Source organism: Excalfactoria chinensis, chromosome 11 (assembly GCF_039878825.1).
Source record: "Excalfactoria chinensis isolate bCotChi1 chromosome 11, bCotChi1.hap2, whole genome shotgun sequence".
NCBI lineage: Eukaryota > Metazoa > Chordata > Aves > Galliformes > Phasianidae > Excalfactoria > Excalfactoria chinensis.
Window position 1 is genome coordinate 14,017,514 of NC_092835.1, and position 13,241 is coordinate 14,030,754.

At 36.7% G+C, this 13,241-nt stretch overlaps 1 long non-coding RNA gene across 1 annotated transcript in view; it reads right to left on the minus strand.

Moving 5' to 3' along the window:
• Positions 1–491: 491 nt before the first annotated feature.
• Positions 492–13,241, minus strand: part of LOC140257416 (uncharacterized) — a 53,482-nt gene continuing 40,732 nt past the window's right edge. The window contains exon 3 of the long non-coding RNA XR_011905015.1: positions 492–624. This is a non-coding gene — a long non-coding RNA (uncharacterized lncRNA). The remainder of the gene's footprint in view (positions 625–13,241) is intronic.

Below are 13,241 nucleotides of genomic sequence, written 5' to 3' on the forward strand. Positions count from 1 at the left end.
AACTGAATTCACAATTGGAATAATCATAGATAATACTTTCCCTTCATAATTATTCAGATACAAAGAATTAGACAATGAAGAGTTACGTACCCAAGGATTCCTTTTAATACTAAGGAAATCTATTTAAGTAGATATAGAGCTAACAGCATACACAAGCATTCCTTGATCTTTCTTACAAGTTATCAATTCTGTGATCCCTAAGTTGGGAAGAATCACATGCTTAGTGAACAGTTCATAGTGTCCAAAGCAAAAAGGAACTCAGCATTGCTCAGGGCTATTATAATAGACACTGGAAACTGAATGTAGGTCATTGTAATCCTCTACTACATAAACAAGAATTCCATCTCTCATATGACAGAGCATGCACATAACTACAAACTGAATTTGCCCTGATCAACTGAGTTTGTCTTGCAGGTAATAAAGCCTTGAAGTGCCACCAAGATACAAATAGTATATACTAGAGAGAAACAGAAGTTTACTTACATTGAGTGTATTTGTGTAAAGAGGCACCTGTCCCACATGTATCTCACAGAGTAATGTTGAGCTGGATGTGCAGACTAGGCCCCTTTCAGCTGCTCCTGACAGCTCACGTTCTTCAGTAGCTTTTACACCAACCATATCTTCCTGTTGATAGGAAAGCAAAGCCACAGCATGAGATTTCCTCTTGAACATATTCAAAGATCAAGCTAGGTCAAGAATCTTAGATTAGCAATCCCCACATACACACTTCATCTACAAGAAAGCAAGAAAACACATTACAATCAGGGTTTTCAGATAGTCACAATATCTGTTACAATGACTGTGCTTGAAGACTTTTACATGTTTCCTCAGAACAGCATTTGGGATCTTCATATATAACAGAACACCATGAAAAAGGAACTACGCATACATAACATCAGTTTAATAACTGCCCTTGATAGCAGGTTGTGCCTAACGCTGAGCCAGCATGCAGGAATTCCAGTGTCACATGGAAAATTTGCATTCTTGAGCATTCTGTTTCAATTGGTGACTATAATGAACACAGACACAGTGAATACAAGAGAAAATCCTGGAAAATGGGGCACTTGCTCTTCAACTTATAATAAATCTACTTAAGTGTTTTCTGCTGACTCAAGAATTGCTGATGTGAATTAGAATTCAGTTTTGGTATACACCAAAAAAGCAATGAGCGTCAAGATGTCAGGATTTAATCTCACTACTTCTGATATAGGCCATAAAAGGTTGGAAAGAATTAAGAGACTCCAAGACTTGCAGAAAACACCATCGTGGCTGCTGCAACAAAGCCATGAATATGTCCTCACAGGAAATGTCTCTATCCATTTTCAAGCATGTAAACATGTGTCAATTGTTCAAACCTGTGGGAGAAAAACAAGCTGCTTCTCCCCTTCATCCGCTGTTTAGAATGTTGCTGCTTTGTCTTTAGAGCTCTGCTGATGCTGCTTTCAGCAAGCCAGTACTCCATTGTTATAGCCTCTCTTTTCATATGCCTCGGGGGACTGAAAGGACGGTGCAGATGGTAAACAAACATGCTTTATAGTTTTTGAGCTTAGACTGAGAAATTCAGACTTGTTTTTCATTTCTGGAGTGCGACTAAGCAAGGAGATTGCTCAAATTTATAGTCATCTGGTTCTCTGCCCTGTGTAGCTTTTCCACATTCACAGTGTCTAGCACAGGTTTTTCCTCAGTCTCAAAGTTGACTGGCAAGTTTTAAATGCTCATTTTGTACCTAAAATTCATCAGGCTATTTCATCTTGTGCAACACTGTATACAAACAAGCCAAAGCTCCTGTAAAGGAAGCCAATTCATAGAGCTTAACACTTTACCTCATATTTCCTGCTTTTATATGGTGAATGATATGCATATACTTGAATTAGCATGCACCAGTCCAGTTCATAACTTGAACAAAAGGCAAAGCAGACATATGCTTCCTTCGTTGCACCCTGTAGCTAGATCTCCATCTGCTGACTCCTGACAATATGCTATTCTCAGTCTAGATCTTCAAAAGCAATGAAAGACAACTTGTTTCAGTTCTACTAAGAATAGCTGTCCACATATTTGACCAAAGTAGATTTAACAGTAGCATGTAATTAGAAAGGAACAGATCTGTGAAGTGTATTTTACAGAAAGATATTGCAATGAAACATGAAAGCTCTGAATCTGTTAAAACAATTGTGTAAGTTACTTCTAAAACATGTTACGTTCTTGATATTTGCTATGTGGTGTAATAAGAACCACCAAACTCAGAATCTATAGTTGAGGAACTAAATATGACAGCTGCATCCACTGAGCCAGAGATATTAACTACGCTAGCTACATACAGTTAGTTCAATTGGCTGCAAGTCAAAAATGAACTCTGGAGAATAAGCCTATTTCCTGCAGACATCACCACTCAAGCAAAGATGTTAGGAACCATACACAACAGACACACAACTAATGGCTTAACAGTATTGCCTACTATTATTAGATAGTGAAACGTGACATTTGAGCAAAACTCTCTTCATCAATTCTTATTGCACTGACCACTGGTGGAAGACTCTGTTTTGGAGCAGAGAGAAAACTTTCATGATCCAATTTCTGCTTGGATAATAGGCAGCAAGAGTGAAGTCTCTAATTGTGAATTTATACCATACTTAAAAAGAACAAACCTGGACCTCTTTTCACGTTATTCAGAATAATAAACACTAAACCTATCAAATAGCTCACACTGCAACTTTAGATAATGATTTCATATCACATGTTGTTAAAGTAGCTTGATCCACTGAGAGATCTGTACTAAATCTGTTACCAAGTTAACAACCCTAGGTTTTCTATTTCAGAATGGGAAGAGGACACAGCCCACAAAAATAAGGGGCACTTGCTGAAAAGAATTAAAAAGAATATTTTAGACATAACATACATACACCTGTACAGTGAAATAGGTGGGTCTGGAGTTCAGACTCCCAGGAGCTCACATGCCACAGCTGAAGGTAATTTCTCCAGCATCTCTAGTCTGCAACAGGATGTTGCTTATTCTTCACTGTACTGAGCTTCTCCACGTGCCACTGGAGACTACAATTTTGTACACAGCTGCTCACCATCCAAAGTTGATCACATCACTCAATTTACACAGCTTTTTGCTTAGAAGGACTTTCTTATCCAATACCCAGGTATCTGAGAAATGTTTGCAGATTTCTAAATGTCCAGAACTCCTTTGATTCAGCCCAGCAACTGGAGTACTCTTAAGTGGGGAAAAAAAAAAGTAAGGTTTTCTGTGTACTATTGTTAGCTTTCATCTTATATTTATCACCATGTCTTCAATTTCATCTCTAAATTACAGAGCTAGGACTTTCTGATAGGTACAATTGCTGCTGCTCAGCTTACTGCCTCCCATCAGTCCTTGATTGCTTCATGACTTTTATTCATCACAGCTTCAATTTATTCCTTGCAAAGAGTGACCAGAGCCCAGGCAAAAAAAAAAAGGGGGGAAAAAGCAGCAAGAGATTGCTTTAGTTAACTCTTTAAGGAAGTAAAGAATGGAAATGTATATATAAATACATTTACATTTTCTAGAGGTGATAACAGCTGAACAAGCAGTACATGAAAATTGACTGAGTTACTTTTCTCTAACAACTGTTTTGCAAGCATTCATCTTTCATTTGGACCTTTCATAAAATTTGCTTTACTTTAAGATCAGAAATTCATTACATTTCTGCCCATTTATTTACAGAAAGGTTATTTCTGCATCAACTTGTTTCTGTAACACATTTATATGTGCTGAAATCACTCTTCCAGCTTCACAAAACTGCTGAAAGGCAAGCCACCATCTTAGCACTACTTGAAGAGAAGATCCAGGAGAACCCAAGAACAAGGCAGCATTCTGTACCTGCTCACACCCTTCTTTGCATAGTTGCCATGAGTGGAAGCAGCTCTCTTTTATCTAGAGAACCAGATAATACAGAAACAGCTGAATTCTCTGGAAGGCAGAGGGCTGAAAGCTGTCTAAAAGTCTTCACACCACACATGACAAAACAACATAACGTTACGTCAACATTTTAAAAGACAGAAGCATCTTTGACAGCCTTTGTATTTGTCCAAAATAAATGTTTCTGGTCTGGACCCCTTAGGTTCTTGTCTTCAGATCGTGTTAAGTATTGCATACTGAAGTAAAGCTCATAACTGCCACGCACAACTAAAAAAATTGTATTATGAATTAATGTAGCAGCACTAAGTACAACATATTACATCACTCCATGTATCTCAAATAGTGATATTTACTTATATCTACCACAATAACTATACGTTAAAAACATTAAACAAAAGTATGTTTGCCTCAAGTTAGTAAGCTGATTAAAATGTGTAGCGTATATGCAGAGCCTTTTCTCAACTAATAACTCCAAATCACTTTATTTCATTAACCTGAGCTAACAGCAGTGATGGAGCAAAAGCTGCCCTTTGTTACAGTTTTCTACAGAAGATGAATCCTTTAATGGCCATGTAAACAGCTCACAAGCCATGAAAATTACAATGCCAAGTAGATATCACCTGTATAAACATCCTGATGGGAAAAATAAAAAGACAGTTAAAGCAAGTTTCACAATCCTGCAAACAGCACAGAAATAAGCAGAAACACACTTGGCCACATTATCTATTCCCAAGAAACAAATTGTTTGCTTTTAAATTGTTTAAAAACTCCATTCAAGTATTTAATCATCAGCAACATGTTTATTTCCAGAGGCAGAGGGAGAAATTTTCCTAAGAATTGGAACTCTCTGCTGCTCCAAAGTTAGAACAATCATGTTTGTGTAAACTTAATCTTGTTAGAGCTACTACAAATATACACTGTATCTTGGATATCTAAACTTTATTCTATTGAAGCGTTTTCAAAAGGACACTGAGCAATATTGTCAATCTTCTACACTTTACACAACTGGGTAATGAAAAGAGTCCATAAAAAGCATTCATTTCTAAATCACTGGATTTCCAAGTGCTGACAGATTTTCAACTAACTGTCCTCAGATAAATTCTAATTTATAATATACAATTTGAGAGTTTACTCATTAAAGGCCCTTATACCTACTCAATTCACTTTGAAAAAGACAACCTTGCAGAAACCTCAGTGTGCTCAGGGCGTATGAGTGTGTCAGGAAAGCAAACATTGCAGGTCCTGTCCTTCTGGGTGAATCACACACAAACTGAAGTCACACTCAGTCTTGACTGAGCACAAAGAGGAATCATCCATTACTTCAAGTAGTTCATCTCACACAGACTGGTGCTGCCAGAAAAACAAGAGACTACAAAGGTGTATAAAAACTAAGCAGATATGAATCCCACTGCATTCAGAAACAGCATAGTATAAAATTCTTCTGGTTTGCAGACATAGCAAAGCCCTTCTCACCTTTCTTAACAAGGAACTTGCAGGCCAGGCATACACAGAGAAGTTACTCAGAAGTATGCTTTCCTAATTAAGGATCCAGCTAAATAGAAAATGAGACATGAAAACTTAGGGGGACAGTCACCTCTCTCACCCTCTCCCTGGGGGAAGCCACTCAAGACCAGTCTCTAACTGGACACTGAGCCATTAACAGCAACTCCGTGGCCATACAAGACCACCCAAGGTTGTAAAATATACAGACTCACCAGTTTCTTGATAGAAATGTTCATGGAATGATCAGAAAGTCAATTAGCTTTCACTTCAATACCTCAATGAAAATTAGATATATTAGAATACATTCACTACCCAAACCAGGAATCCTGTATATATTGTTTATTTTCAGTTTTACTTGTGTTGAAGCGTTCCCAGTGCTTGCCCACATTTGCCTGATTTCAAGTATAACCTGAATGATGCATCTACAAAACGTATTTATTAGCATTTTACACTTACTATTTGGACTTCTATTAAAAACAATATTTAAAAGTGCACTGGTTCTACTACTATAGAAGAACTGGTAGCAATTATTTCCTGTCCAGCTTACCTTTAGTTCTAATCAGATGTGTGAAAAAGGGACAAAGGTAACAAAGGTAACTAACAGAGGTTATTTTAATAACAGAAAAATCATTTCATGAGTGATCATTATACATATCATACTGCAGCATGAGATCATACATAATACCAGCATGAGACAATCTGTAATAGCAATATGAGGGCACTGCTCAGGGGTTTAGTGTGTGGAGCGAATAACAGTAATGAAAAAGGTGAAAAAAATCATGGAAAAAAGAGCCACAATTAGAGATACCTTTTGAAATGGAAGAATAAAGGCTCAGAAAGTGGTATATTTAAGTACTTCTAAATGTGTTTGAAACTTCTATATCCTGATCAAGTTTCAGTTTTTAATGAGACACCACAGATGAAAGGGGGACAGAAATAATTTTGAATGAACAATCAGGGGAGTACTTGAAAATCAGGAACATTTGAGGGGGTTCAGGGAAAAGCATTTAACAGAAACTCTTTGCTACAAAGGATGAAAACGGCTCTCACATTTAATACCACTGTTGAAATAGCTGTAATTTCATCTATATCTTTTATACAAAACCTGTGCAAAGAAAGCAGTATTGATCTAAAAATCACAATTTAGCTAAAATACATACATCACTAGAAATACTTGCATAATATTTGCCTTAAATTTAATATCATAAGAAAGTGCCAGAATTACTTACAGCAATTATACAACAGATACTACAATTTCAAATTACTGTGAAATAACACGGTACTGTACCTATTTATCATCTCATCTTCAAATGTTGTCCTACTTACTTGCTGCATGGAAATTACAGTTTAGATATAGTATGTGCCCATATTTTTCTATAGGCGTTTCATTTGAAGTATGCCTTGCCTTCATCAGAATACAGCAGAAGCATGAATTGCATAATCTACAATTCATATAAGGCAAAGGGCATCTCAGGAAGGTATTTCAATAGCAAATTGAGCTGGAAAAAAATGTTTCAGTCCAATTCACAAAAATGAAGAGATATCGTTTCAACCTGCATATTTCAGTGCTCCATGAGCAAGAATGGATGGGACAATTTTACAGATACAACAATAAACCTACCAGTAAAAAAGAAATTCTTAAGCACTAAGAATCCAAAACTACCTCTTTTGCATTCTTTATCTGCAAATCTTGAAAGATCCGTGCTCTTTGCTATCTTACCCTACTGTAAAGCATGGCATCTCTGAGTTTTCTCCACAAGAACTTAAAGAACTTAACAACGGGGCTGAAAACTTTACTGGAACATAAGGAGCAATTGCAAGTGGTGATATCCAGTACTGCTCATGGTGCTATGAGCAACTAAAAAAACCCAACAAACAATAGAATAATATAAGAGAGACAGTATGAAAACCATTGTCACATTTAAATTCCCAAATAAAACTCCTTTTCCATAAAGAGCTCACCTTGCCTAAATTCTGCAAAGTAACAAAAGCAGTCAAGTACAGGAAGTAGAATTCAGTAATGTATCAGACAAATAATTCTGTGAGGAACTGATTGCTTTCTCTCATGAATTACCTGCATGTTGATTTGCAGATTTCACTTGTTAAAGCCTGGCTGGTAAAGGTAAGGCCCCCTAACTCCTTAAATCTATTTCACTGCCAAAAAACCCGGCAACTATTGCAAAACAGGGATCTTCTGCCTCTGGAAGTGCAGATCTACTTTAACTTGTCACAAAGATCAAGTCTGGTTTGTTTGCCAAATCAGCATCTCTGGAACACTTGCTCCTCTCTGAGGTTTAGAAATGAATGCCTGTACCTACACAGTTCGTTAGCAAGAAAATTCTCAGCTTTTTAGCAGATGATTTAGTAATATGATTTCACAGTGGCTTTATCTACCTGATAACTGACTTGCTATATGGATTCTTCAAATATATATTTGTGCCATATTTGAACTAGACATTATTTCCACTCCCAGTAGACTGAAATGTAGCCCTGCCTACCTTGACAAAACACACTCAACTCCTGATAGAGGCACGGACTGTGACATTCAGCCTGCATTTACTACTCTGCTGTCTTCTTGTGGCTCCTATAATCAAGCAGTTGCTATCTCTCACTGAATAAAGTGTTGGTTAAATGCATCTCTGGTTTGATCAGTTACAAGACACTGAGACAGAAGTCTCACTCCCTACCATAACTACAGTGCCAAAGGTGCTACTGGTTCATCAGCCCAAAATTTAACTACCAACTTACGATACACATCTTCAACTTACTACAAACTTAATATAGAATCCAAAGGGACTCAGAGGGACAATCCTATCAAGTTTGGTAAGAATTTTATTTTCCATGGTGTTCTCTGAAGTGGAAGCTATCTTTAGTACCATAATTGGCACATAGCAATAATGCCAGTGGAAAACAGTATGAAAACAATTAAACATGCAAAAGAATAGAAGAAAGTCCTTCTGTGAGAAGCTTTAACATCCATCCTTCAACATGGAGGTACAACACAGGGCAAAAGCATCAGATCACTGATGGAAAAGGTGTAAAAGCTCAGAAACAGCATAAGGAAGGGAGGAGATGTGACTTTCCAGTAACAACAAAACCACAGTGAAGTTTCGATAGAGTATCTTGGCTCAAAACAACTTACAGTTGCAGTAACACTAAATGCAGTCTCTTGCTGGGTAGCAGCAGTAGATGTAGTTTTCCCAAACCTGTAGTTTTGCCATATCTCATTCAAATGCATGTACTTAATTCCACAGTCATTTCACATAGCTCATCTCTTAAAAAAGAGAATATAATAATTATAATTACATTGTAAATCTTATTAGTGGGACTAAGTGTAACTTAATTTGGAGGGGAAAAAATCATTTGAAGATTGCTTTTTATTTAAAGTTCCTTATGAAATACAGCCTTATAATGAAATCCTTCTTGTTCCCACAAAACAGAACACTGCGAATTCAAATGTTGAGAATTATAGCCCACAGTTCCATTCTGTCTGTAGTACAGAATTTCTGGCACATTCCATTTTTACTTTAATTATTTTATTCTTGGGAAAAAATGTAGTCAGATGTATTGTCAAAAAGGACTCCAAAGGCAATATTATTACAGTTCTAACAGGTAAATAAACCAATACATTCCTTCAAGCCATAAAGCAACTAACTGTACTTGGAGAAAATAGATCTGGGAAACTGAAGCAGAAGAGTTCAGAGGGGAGTTACAACCTCAGTGTTAAGAGCCCAGGGGCTGTGTGCTGCTGAAAGAAAACAGCTATTTCTTATTATTAGCTCAGGCTCTGCAGTACACCAGTAATCTGGATTAATTATATTCTAGTCAGCAAATAATCAAAACTATGAATGACAGTAAACACTTCCTTGATCAAGTCACTGAATATTCCTGTAGAACTGAGGGTGATGGGCAGGGAGCAAATAGATTCATAGGTAACATTTCCTTAGTTTTATCATACATACACATGATTTACCAGAAAAAAGTAAAGGCTATCAGATCACTGAAGACAATATGAAAACAACATTTCATGTTTTGACATCTTAATATTTTTTACATCAAGTTCAAAATACACTCAACCACAAAAGAGGTAGATAGGATGCAATTGTACACATCAGTGAAACGAAGCCCTTCCTGGATTGCCATAGAGCAGCAATTCAGCAGCACATCAGCTTTTAGAACAGGACATTAAAAATTACTGTTATTCATTTCAAATTGCTGTAGACAATTATGGAACTTAATTGCAGAGTTGGAAATACTCCAGCTATGAAAGGTGCTAATACCTTTCATCTTACAAATAGGTGACAGGTGCTTTTTAATGCTTTTAGCATACTGCCTTCTAGTGCTATGACAAAACTCAAGTTTACGACCAAGTTGAAGAGCAAGACATCTTATGACAATATCATTATCAACAGAGAGAGGAAATTTTTTTTTTAAAGTGTCCTGTCTAAGCAGACGGAACATCTAAACATGTGTGGTTAACAAGACTGCAGCACAATGTAGCTAGGTTACCAAAGATAAATGGGGAAATACATCTTTACATTGACCCAGAAATAAGTTCCATCAACAACATGGAATTGCTTGCAGTTTCTCAAGCGTTTCTTCTTTTGGTTGTTCTTGTTCCAAACAGATTCCTGCACAGATTTCTAAATCACTTGGCATATCTATTTAGAAAAGATGGTTACAACTCAACTTCAAGCACTTACAAAAGCATAGAGCCACACCAATCAGTGCTTAAGTCTGCTCACCATCTGAGCAAAGACTTGCATTACACCAGAACAATGAAGAGCTGCAGGGAGTAACTTCCACCCTTATGCAGAGTTAAATCTCCTGTCTAAGGACGTCCTAGGCACTTCTCACATGATTTATCTTTCTGATTTTCAGCTGTTTTGTCGGCCCACTCTTCCTCACGTTGAGTTGCAGTAGTCAGATTTGGGGGTTCTTCTATACCAGTAGCATACTGCTTACAGCATTGCTTGGGTTTTCTAGTTAAATACTGAGACTGACAAAGTTTTTGATCTACCTGTTTTCCTCAGCACACATTGGAGAGAAATAAAAACAGGATTTAGCCACTGATCTATGACCCAGGCAGATCTTTGGACTGACTGTAGTCTGCTTAAAGAGCCTCAGTCTTAAATATACTTAAAGCCTTAGAAAACTGAACAAAAAGTTGCAGGAAAAGTTGTGGACAGACACTTCACTTGCAGTTGCAAAGTTCTAAATCTGAGTTTAAAATTGTTTGATTTGCTCCTGCAGTCCTAGCTGCATAATCCTAGAAAAGCTACTCAGCCTGTTTATGGGAGGAGGTAAGGCAACTCAAGCTTTACATCCCCTGGTCACGAGGGAACAGTTTAAAACTAAAAGAGGAGAATTAGTTCAGATATTTGGAATAAATGTTTTGCTTAGGGGGTAGTGAGGCATTGGCACAGGCTGCTCAGAGAAGTGGGGATGCTCCATCCATGGACTGTTCAAGGCCAGATTGGATGGTGCCCTGGGTAGCCTCATGTAGTGGCTGCTAACCCTGCCTTATGGCACAGGATTGGAACTGAGTAAGCTTTAAGATCCTTTCCCACCTAAACCATTCTATGATATCATCAGCATAATAATATGCTGGTGTCAGACATTCTTTTGTTATGCTCTTGCAATCTTTAATGACAATAAATCACTGAAGAGATTCTGATCATTATCAAAAATCAAAATGTGAAATAACACAATGAAACCAAAACAAAATAATTCTTCATGGAATGAGTTTTGGGAATCTCAACTACTTCATGATTAATAGAGCTTTGTACTTACAGAAGGTTAGTCTCCCACTGAGCTTTCTCTATAGCTATCAAATATATAAAATTCTAAGCAAATTACTCCTTTCAATAAAAGGCACAGTCAAGGAATTTGAGTGGGGAAAAAAAATCCTAATATTTAAAATAGCAGAAATACAAACAAAAAATAAAAATGAAAAAAAAAATGAAAAAAAAAAAAGAAAAGAAAAGTGAAATAACTTGCAAAGTCAAGCTTTTAAATTAGGAAACAATGGAGTTAATGAATATCCTGCTTCATTCAGTCCAGAGAATGGCAGCCTTCTTAATGAGCAGCTCTTCAGTACTTTGTTTCTTTGTCATTGGACCAAAATGACTGATTTTACTTATTGCGCACTGTTTAAAATAGTACTCTGGAGGCAGTTAATTTTTCCACATATTTCTCCTTCAACATTAATCAGTATTCTCTCCAACAATTTCCCTAGCATGGAACAGTACTGAATTCTCATATTTCCATGAAGGTCATTATTCCCATGATCTGGTCTTTAACATGAGAATAGTGTTTGTTGCCACCTGAACAATTCATCAAATATCTTACCCATAAAATTATAAGACAGAAGTATTTCTAACTATACAGCTCCAGAGGAGATAAACGGATATAAATCAGAAGTATAACTGAGATAGTCCAAGTCCTGGAGACACACAGACGCTCACCAGTGATGTCAGTACAGCTAGAGATCTGACTAGCTTGACAACCAAAAAAAAACACAACAGCAAAAGCAGAGACATCACAACACAGTTCAAATGCTCTTAGAGGACAGCAGGAAATTTATTTTTTAACTCTTTCACCATTTTTCTACTACTAACCACCTCAAAAATTCACACTTTCATCCCAGTTCCTGTATAATCCCTTTATCTCATCCAAACATTTATTTCCCATTCTACTGCTTACTCATATCCACCTCACAGTTCAGATCAGCACTGGATTTTTCATCCAAGTCCTCAGGCTTCCCAAGCATGTTTCTGTTCCCCACCTCACATGGCTTTTTCTTTTCTTCCTCATAATAGTTACTTCTGTCACCCTTTTTTTGTGTGTGTGCATGTGTGGTTCTAAATAGTAGTTTGACTTTTTTTTAATCTCATTATCTAATCTTAATAACAAATAGATATGATAGCACCAAATACAACATTTTCTTCATTAACAGAAAATCTACAGGTGATGATGGCTATAGTTCCTATAGCCTCTCCCAAACTTTAAAGATTCACTTGTTTTCAAACATGAGTAAGTTCACTTCACAAATCACCGACAAAATAGATTATTACAACAGTAGAATGTGCTTCACTGTTTTCATATTCCTCCCAAATGGTGAGGAGCCAAGTTAACTGAACAGAGAAACAAACTGTTCTCTACCATTGGAATCCTGCAAATCACCAAACACTGAACAACACAAGCTGTGGTCTAAAACAGCAACTAAAAGGTACAAGAGAGATTTAAAGAGGAGAAACTTTAAAAACAGACATAAAACCAATTAGGATTTTCAGCTTCTAGACAATTATTGAAACTTAATTATACTCACAAAGTTATTCTGTCAAACATTAGAACTTTGCGCTTAGACACGTGTAATTTTTCTCCTGAAATCAATGAAAATTACATATGCAGATTTAAGGGCAAATCTAATTTCTTTATAGTGCTAATAAAAGATTATGCAACTGAAGGCCAGAATTAGATTGCAAGTTGTATCTAGATTGCACCCTACTAAAGTGGTACTGCAACAGGTTATTCACTGTATACATATATATAAAACACTCCTTTGACAAGTGACAGATTCTCTAGAATTCTCACACAGGCTGCAAGTTCACAATAAACCACTATATTCTTATTAATTACATAACTTTCTTTAATAAAAAGGAACTGGAAGAAAACATTTGTTCACTCACCATACAACTTAAAAACATTCATTCAAGACACCAGGTAGAGACCAAAGATCTGTAAGAACCCCAGTTCCATTTTCAGTTATAAAACATGAAAACTCATCTCTGACAGACCAGAACAAAATTGAGCTGGGAGAGTAATTTTTCAAACA